Genomic DNA, 8,609 nt, shown 5'->3' with positions numbered 1-8,609 from the left:
TTAAGAAGATATATTTTCAGAACAGAGCTTCACTTCAAATATTCACTTTATTTCATTTTGCTTTTCAGTTAAATAAACTAAAACACTCTTTAGAGAATTTTGGCATGTGTTTTAGGGTCACAGAACTGGGAAATGGAAATTGTTCCTGAGAAAAGTTGTTTTCATGAAATGTATTTTGTCAATATATATATATTAATTTGAAAAAGCCAAAGCTTGTCTGAAATCCTGTAGCATGAAGATGGTGTTGTCCCTCCTCTGGAACTGGAAATAGAGACATTAAGTCTGAAAATTTTTTGATTCTCTAAATTTCCCCAACGTTTTGCATTTGGCACTTAAAATGAGAAACTCTGCAGTCACTTTGAGGTTGTTCGATTTCACTGGAAACAAAATTTCCTTTTGAAATTGTGATTTTGATGTACAAAATACCACATTTCATTGCCAAAAACTTGAGTAAGCAGTGGTGACTTGTTCTGTGGAGGATGCCCATGGCTGGAATGTCTCTCATGGATTGCCCAGCTTGTGGCAGGATTCCTCTGTCCCAGACAAGGTTCCCACCCCTCACTCCCAATCCAGAGTGGTGCTGCAGTGACTGACTGGCATTTTGATCTGCAGAAGGGACAGGGAGATGTAGTTGGGCAGCTTGTGCTGGCCCAGTAGCCAAACCAACCTGTGTGTGGAGAGCTCACAAACTGCTGTGTGCAGTGAGTGGAGACCAGCTGGGGACAGGATTCCAGACCTTCCTTTCCACCCCAGCGTGGTGTGTCCAGCAGTGCAGTAGGGAAGAGGGCAAGTCCAAAGGGGCTGCAGCCCCCCTGGGTGCTGTGTGCCCAAACTGCTTTGTCAGGAAGGCAGGAGAAGGCAGGAGGCTGTGGATACAGCTGGACAGGCAGTTCCAGAGAGAAACGTGGGGAAGCAGGAGAGAGGACTGGCCACTCAAACCATGGGGCCGGGTCTCTGCTGACCCACTGGAGATTTCCAGGTGACCAGGTGAGGAGACCTCAGCACAATCCCTCTCTGTGCCCACCCTGGTCAGGACCCTTCAGTTGTACAGAGCCTTTCTGAACCACAGGCCTTTCTGCTGGCTCAGACCCCAGGGTAGGTTCAGCCCTTCCTCATGGTACGCTGCCCCGGGAGGGAGGAACACAGGAGTTAACTGTGCCTTATTCTCATGAGTCACTTTTTCATTCACACATTAAGTATCTGCAGAACCATTTTCTGGCTTTCAAGGACAGAAGAGATCATCTGCTCTGACCTCTGCTTAGCAGGCCAGGGACTTTCATCTGCTGGTTCTTGCATCCTGTCTGCAATGTCTGGTCAAGAAAGAGCATTTCTTTTACAATGATGTGCCCAGTCTTGAATTAAAGCCTTTTTGCTGAAAGCAAATCTCCTGTGTCCCCAGCCAAGTTGGTCCAATGGGCCAAGAGTGCTCTGTGTTAAAAGTGCACTACATATTTCTGTGTAGGACGTGGGGTTTGCCTGCCAGAGGAAAGAAACTCTGCCAGAGAGGACTCCTCCCACACTGGTGTTCCTGGATAAGTGGAGACGGTCCTGCTTGCCTGAAGAAAATAAAGCCTAGGATTGCTCCTGGTTTTCTCCAGATCTTTCAAGCTCTGTCAACATTCCCAGAGTCCAAGGCAGCCCATGCAGGCTTCTCCCACAGCTCCCATCCTTCTCTTCTGCTCTCTACCCTGAGAGACCTTCAAGACTTACACACCCTTCTAAGAGCAGGATTTCTTTGATGGGATGCTTCCTCATGGCTTCCCTGCCCCAGTCCCCACCTGGGAAATGTTATGACCTGCCATAACAGATAAATTCTTCCTCAGCCACTTTACCAGTGTCGTTGTACCCCAGTGTTGGTCCTGGGCTCGGCAGCAATGAGGCTCCCAGTGCTGGTGATGGACAGACTTGAGGGATCCTCTCACATTGTCCAAGTCTTCCACGTCACAGGGACTCCAAATGTGAGTTGTGCCTGGTCATGCTGTGGGACAGCAGCTCTCTTGGGGCAGCCTAAAAGCAAAAGGCAGAGCTGGAGCCTGCCTGGTCACTCCTGACTCCCTTGTACCCCAGACTCAGGAGCCTTTGGCTGACCCAGCGCACGAGACCCGCTCCCAGGAGATCCCCATCGTGACATCCAGGTCTGCTCCTCTCTCTCCCTCTCCCTGCAGCCCTGGGTCACGTAACGCGTGCACAGCACAGGCCAGACAGACTCTCTGGCAGACTCTCTGGCATCGTTTTTTCAAGCTTGATAAATGGGGCCAGCTCCTCCAGATTGAACTCAAGAAAATACCATTATCTGCTGAGCAGTGACTCAGAGATTGCATTGCAACATCTCATTGGTAATGTCAGATCACAGGCAACGATATTAAAATGAGCATTTTACCTGGCAGGGTATTAACTGTGAATGAACCTGTATTTATTGCCTTCAGCCACGAGCGTCGAGACTCTTCCAGAATAAATGTTTTCAGTCCGTGCAGGAAGATTCTACCATTTATAGGCCAGACATTTCTAACCCATTGCACAGCCAGGGCGGTGGTTGCCCTGCCATGTGATGCCATGGCAGGGATGATGAGCTCACACCTCGTCAGGCTCAGCGGGTCTGACACACACCCCGACCTTCGCGGCCACTCATTCCTGACTGGGTGTAAACACCAGCCACGTGCACTTCATGGAATCATAGAATTACAGACGCACAGAATATCCTGAGTTGGAAGGGACCCATAGGAGTCATCAAAGTCCAACTTCTGACCCTGCACAGGGCAGCCCTAAGAATCCCACCATGTGTCTGAGAGCGTTGTCCAAACGCTTCTTGGGCTCATTTGTCTTTGGCCAGTGCTGAGCAGAGCAGGACCCTGCAGCGTGAGGATGGAGGGGGCTGTCTTGGAATGGGCTTTGTCCCCAGCAACATGGCATCAGCCCTGGCACCACCCTAGCAGGGCTGGGGCTGGCATGGCAGCACTTGTCAGTGACAGTCACGTGTTTCATCCATGACAGTGTCTCTGTGGGCCTGGCATGGGATCGTGTGACATCCTCCAGGACAGGAGTGAGCACAGTTTCCCAGCAGTGGGGCAGCCCTGCTGTGAGACCCCCAGCTTTCTCCATGCTCAGCTTGGATGGACATGCAGCAGCAAAGTGGGTCATGGATTTCATTTGCCCAGGGGGAGTGAGATGCCTGTGAGCCTGGCACATGCCCAGGGAGAGATGCCTGGGGCCCTCAGGATCCTGTGCCAGCACTGCACCCAGTGCCAGGGCTCAGCCCTCCCCCAGGGTGGGTCACAGCAGCTTTGTGTGCCCCTCGGCACAGCCCTGGGAGGGCACAGCCCAGCCCTGGGTTGGACAGAGCCATGGGCAGGAGGATGAAGGTCCTGGAAGGTGGGAACCATGCACAGCTGTACAAGATGTTGCCAAATACACCTGCAATTTCCATACTGACTGTTCATGGGGAAATTCTGCCAAATCACCTTTCCAGTGATGTTTCCAGTGCCTTGAAATGCAGCAAACATGTCCAGCTCCTTGTTCAGAGGCTCTTAAGTCTGTGCTCATACTGGAAGGGGAAAGAAAATGAAATGCTCCAAACTTTCTTTGCAAGTCAGCATGGTGTAGTTTGCATTCCCTAATAATGGCAGCACAGCTTGAGATAGCAGCACTCCCAGGATGGGTTGTGAATGATCCCATGGTGCTGCTTTTAGGACATGTGGTCACAGCCCCAAACCTGCCAGAGTTCAAGGAGTGTTTGGACAATGCCCTCAGGCACATGGTGGGTTTTCTGGGCTGTGCAGGGCCAGGAGCTGGACTTTGATGATCCTGGTGGGCCCCTTCCCACTTAGAGTATTTGCTGATTTGTGCTGTGTCCCAGGGTGGTACAGTAGGGAGCCCAGGGTGGTACCAGTAGTCCCGTCTCACAGGTCCCAGGTCTCAGGGCTCCCCAGATGCCCTCTGGGGACACACGGCTGCTCTCAGGGTGAGCAGGGCAGGGCCTCTGGGACAGCCCTGAGGCCCCTCCCTGCACCCTGACCTGGCTGGGGATCCCTGAGTTCTGCCTTGGCTGAGTCTGGGGTTTGCTGGCAGTACCACCGTGCAACAGGGCCATGTCCCATTCCCACAGCCCTCTCTACCTGTCTTCCCATCAGGAAGCTGAAGCCACAGCTCTTGGCTTGCATTCCACCCCCTCATTCCTCCCCTGCGGTTTGGGGTGACTGCTGCCCCGTGGGGTGTGAGCAGCTGTGCCCAGAACATCCTCCCCAGGCAGAGGCAGAGCACAGGCAGATTGTCACTGCACCCCTTGGGAGACTGGGAAGGGGACTTCAAGGCTTTTTCCAAAAGGCTTCCTGTCTAGAGAGCACTTATTTGTTGTTAAACACGAGAATACTTCACTGTTGTCCAGTGCAGAAATCACTTTCTGTGGTGTTGTGCAAGCCCCATGTGTGACCTCACACAGAGCAGCTGGCACGGGGTGTGTCTGACAGAGTAGCCAGGGCTGCCTGACCCCATGGGAGACAAAACACCACAGGATGCTCTCACGGGCCAGCCCTTCTGCCCTGCTCAGTGCAGGAAGCTGGGAACTGTGCTTCCCAGGCCACCCCAGTTCCTGGGCACAGATCAGATTGGATGGAGGCCCCAGGCAGGAGGCTGTGATGGCCACCCTTGGGCCATCTGTAAATCCTCAGACCTGCTGGTCCACCAAGGGCAGCTGGAGGCTGGCGATGATCACCCAGGGCAACCAGGGATGTGACCCCTGGGTCACTCTCTATCCATTAAAAGCACCTGGGCAGAGGAGGGTGACACTGTGGTATCACCTGTGGTGGTGAAAGAGATGGTGAAGGGCATAGAGGGGCCATATGAGGAGCAGCTGAGGTTACTTGGCTTGTTCAGCCTGGAGGAGACTGAGGGGAGACCTTACTGGGGTCTGCAACTTCCTCATCAGGGGAATTGGAGCAGCAGTTCCATCTCTGCTCGGTGTGAGCTGCAACAGCATCCAAGGGAACGGCTGGAGCTGTGTCAGGGGAGGGTTAGGTTGGATTTTAGGAAAAGGTTCTTCCCCTGAAGGTGGTGGGGCACTGAACAGGCTCCCCAGGGCAGTGCGCACAGCCCCAAGGCTGACAAGAGTGTTTGGACAACACTCTCAGGAGCAGGGTGGGATTGTTGGGGTGTCTGTGCAGGGCCAGGAGTTGGACTGGATGATCCTCATGGGTCCCTTCCAACCCAGGAGATCCTATTATTCTGTGATTCTGTATATGGGCCACCAGACTGTTCCAAGCACAAGTCCTGGGCTGTGTCTCGGCCAGCTCTACCCAGAATTCTCCAAAACGTACCTGTTGTCCAAGTTCATTGTCCAAGGGCATGTGAACAGGGCACCCCTTACTGAGAACACAAACTCCCAGGGGAATGCATCCCATACACAGCTCCCTACAACCCTTCTGCTGGGCTCCTCACTCCTGGTCTGCCCCTGCAGATGTGGGCACCTCAGGCTGGGATGACCCGAAGGTGTTTTGGGATGCCGAGATCCATCGCCTACAGCTGCTGTGTCCTCCTGGACATCCCAGGGGTGTTACTCGTGGCCACCATGGTACCATTTATCAGACCTGCTCAGAAGGGACTTGTGGGTGCACAAAGCCATGACCGCAGAGACGGACTCAAGGTGAGGTTGCTCATCCTAAAGAGTAATTACAGAATCACAGAATGGTTTGGATTAGAAGAGACCTTAAAGATTATCCAGTTCCACCCCTCCCCCCCCCACAAGCAGTGGATAAGGGATTAGAAAGATGCCAATAGTTTCCTCAGCAAGTTGTTTAGGGGTGTGTTAAGGTAGTACCAGGCTCATGTGTGTATCCCTAGAACTGGGCAGGCTTTTTAGGAGTTTAACCAGGAATTTTCTTTGCTTAAATGGCTGTTTGGGGAGTCAGTACTTCTGTCTTGTACTGTATTTTACTCTAAATTATTGGGATGTTCTTCCAGTACTGCAGCACAGCGTGGCTTTTGTCTGATTTTTGTACTGATTAAAAAAATCTCATTGGAACATTAAACAAGAAAGGTGAAGGGAACGTTCCTCCAGTAAGGATGTGAGCTGATCTAAGTTTCTGGAGCTGTGAGTACCAAGTTTACACTTACAAAAATGAGTGATCATGGAAATTTCATTGATCTCCTTGTCCAAGGGCCAGAACAGAGTAACTTCTGCACAGCTGACCAGGTCAGGTTTGTGGTATTTTAATTTGCTCTGCTGTTATCCAGAAGAAATACATCTCCTGAACCCATGGTGTGTTCTCCTGAATGTGGATGGTGCACAATTGTCTGCCTCATCTATTGCTCTGTCCCCTGTAGGATGCAACTGTTCTTCACTAGTCAGTATTTTTAAAGACTTCTAGGATTAATGGTTGGTCTTGCTGTGACTTTCCATAGTGACATGAGCTGAGAGCCCTGAAATGTCAGTGCCATGAGGAGGCACCTTTGTACTCTGCCATTTGTTGGGCAGGTAGAAAATGCCAGCTCCTAAGAGAGGACTTTTTGGGAAGAGCGGTGACTCAGGAAAAGCTGGAAATTGTGAGCACAGTGAGTTTCTCCTACAATTTGCTGCTCAGCATATATGGAAAAACAGGATTTTGGACACAACTGATAGTACCCAAGACTGTGCAGAAGAGATCCCTGAATCAATTACTAACATTTCTGTCTAGTAGTGCAAACCTACAGTATCTCAGGGCTTGGCTAAGTGTGTGCAGAGCACAGTCTGTGAGTTGATCTTGGTGAATTACAATTAGACAGATGATGAAGATATTTGCAAAACAATAGCCCAGGAATGGAGAGAAGCTGTAGGAGAAGAGGACACCTCCCCAGCAGTGATAAAGATCACTTTGGAAGTTTTCAGGGAAGAGCTGTGGAGGAGATGCTGGGGCAGAAAGTCCATTTGCATGACTGTCAGCAAGGAGGAGGCGGACATGGGCAGGACCTTGTGTTTGCAGCAAAACGTCTCCTGCTGGTACAGGATGTGGAAGGCTCTTCTTCTCACATGGGGTCCAAGACCATTGTCTGGCTTGAAATCTCCCCAGGAGGTGCCTCTGGCTTGGTTTGGCATCCTGGTACAATGAATGGCTGGGAAAACCAGACAAGAGGAGAGGTTTTAACAATCAGCTTGAGTGGACCAGTTACTGCCAAACTTATCCCCATAAAAAAGAGACTCAGTGATCCAAATCTGATACCAGCTCTTGATGTGTGGCTTGGATCCAGGCACCTCTCTGAGTTGGCCTGAGCAAAGCTAAGAGCTGGGGGGAAAGGGCGAAGTAAGAAACCCCACCTGAACTGGCAGAGGGTCTGCAGAGACTCAAGTGACGAATGTGGCTGAGTATCAATGAGGGGTTCCAGGATAAACTTTCACTGAGTAAGCAAATAGTCACTCTTGGGGCTGGAGATCAGTGGGGAAGGCCAAAGGCACTCCAGAGCCTTGAAGTTTGCCACAGATCCCAAATCTTTTCTGGCAGAGACTCACCTGAGAAGGAGGGAGCTGTGAGGGAGGGAGCTGGACACTGGTTGAGATGCGGAACCGTGCCTGTTATTGATGGCGGAAACCCGGACACAGGTCCTGGCCAGAGAGTCCTTGAGCAATTAGAAGAAGTGATACGTCCTGTCTGTAAAGCAAGAGGACTGGCAAGAAGGCAAAAATTAGGAGAAGCCAGTGAGTTAGATGCTGGCACCTTCCAAACTCCCCATTTAAAGGCCCTTCCTGATTTGCAGGGCTGGTCCGAGCTGGCAGCTGAACCATCTGAGGGAGGATTGGTCCCATCACCCCATGGCTCCTGTCACCACCTGGAACCATCAGAGCTGTCTCCAGCCCAGGCACTGCTGCTGAGAGGGCTGCTTTTAGTGTGGTGAAGAAAACACGAACCCAATATAGTATCCACACCCCACAAGCAAATCCTGCAGGTCATAGCGTGGGCACTCCTCCCGGGAAGCAGCCTTGAGGACTTGAACACTCTTCTTCCTCCAGAGCCCAGAGAGCATCACACAGGGGATTCTGGGAGATTATAGACCCAATGGACTTGAACACTGTTCTTCCTCCAGAGCCCAGAGAGCATCACACAGGGGATTCTGGGAGATTATAGACCCAATGGATGAAGAAAATTTCTGCCTGGATGCACCTGGGCTCTTCACACAAAGTACATCCTTAATTCCTGAGGTAGGGAAGGAGGGTCTCACCGCAGGGTTTACAGTGGTTCCCCGAGAATTCCAAGTCTCCAGCTGTTCCCCAACCCCACATTGCTTACCCTGGGTGGTTTTCCATCAGAATGCTGCATCTGCTCTGCTTTCTTCCCAGGTTTTTTCTTGCCGTCTCCCCTCTTGTGCCCAGCACTGTAGAGGCAGAAAGCAAACAAAAACCTGGTAGCTGAGCAAAGGAGCAGGAGGGAGGGCAGGATCAGAAACGCTGTGATGTGCCAGAGTTTGCCTGTTTTTCTCTCCTCTCTTTGCCTCTCAGTCCCTGAAGAGCAGAGCTATTGCTCCTCCTGCATCACCAGAAGTGTTTTGCTTTTGTACAAGGGACAGGGCCTTGGAAAGCTGCCTGTCAGGAAGGGTGAGGCTGAAACAGGGAACAGGATCAAGGACTTGGTTGCTACTCAGCTGCTGTA

At 51.5% G+C, this 8,609-nt stretch overlaps 1 long non-coding RNA gene across 1 annotated transcript; it reads right to left on the bottom strand.

Moving 5' to 3' along the window:
* Nucleotides 1-3,367: 3,367 nt before the first annotated feature.
* On the bottom strand, nucleotides 3,368-8,304 carry LOC116796063. Its single transcript, XR_004360246.1, has 3 exons — nucleotides 8,250-8,304; nucleotides 7,475-7,613; nucleotides 3,368-3,541 (listed from the first exon to the last, which is right to left on the bottom strand). It is a non-coding gene; the product is annotated as an uncharacterized LOC116796063 (long non-coding RNA).
* Between the last annotated feature and the right edge of the window lie 305 nt (nucleotides 8,305-8,609).

Source organism: Chiroxiphia lanceolata, chromosome 19 (assembly GCF_009829145.1).
Source record: "Chiroxiphia lanceolata isolate bChiLan1 chromosome 19, bChiLan1.pri, whole genome shotgun sequence".
Lineage (NCBI taxonomy): Eukaryota > Metazoa > Chordata > Aves > Passeriformes > Pipridae > Chiroxiphia > Chiroxiphia lanceolata.
Note: the sequence above shows the minus strand (reverse complement) of the source record. Positions and strands in the feature narration are given on the sequence as shown.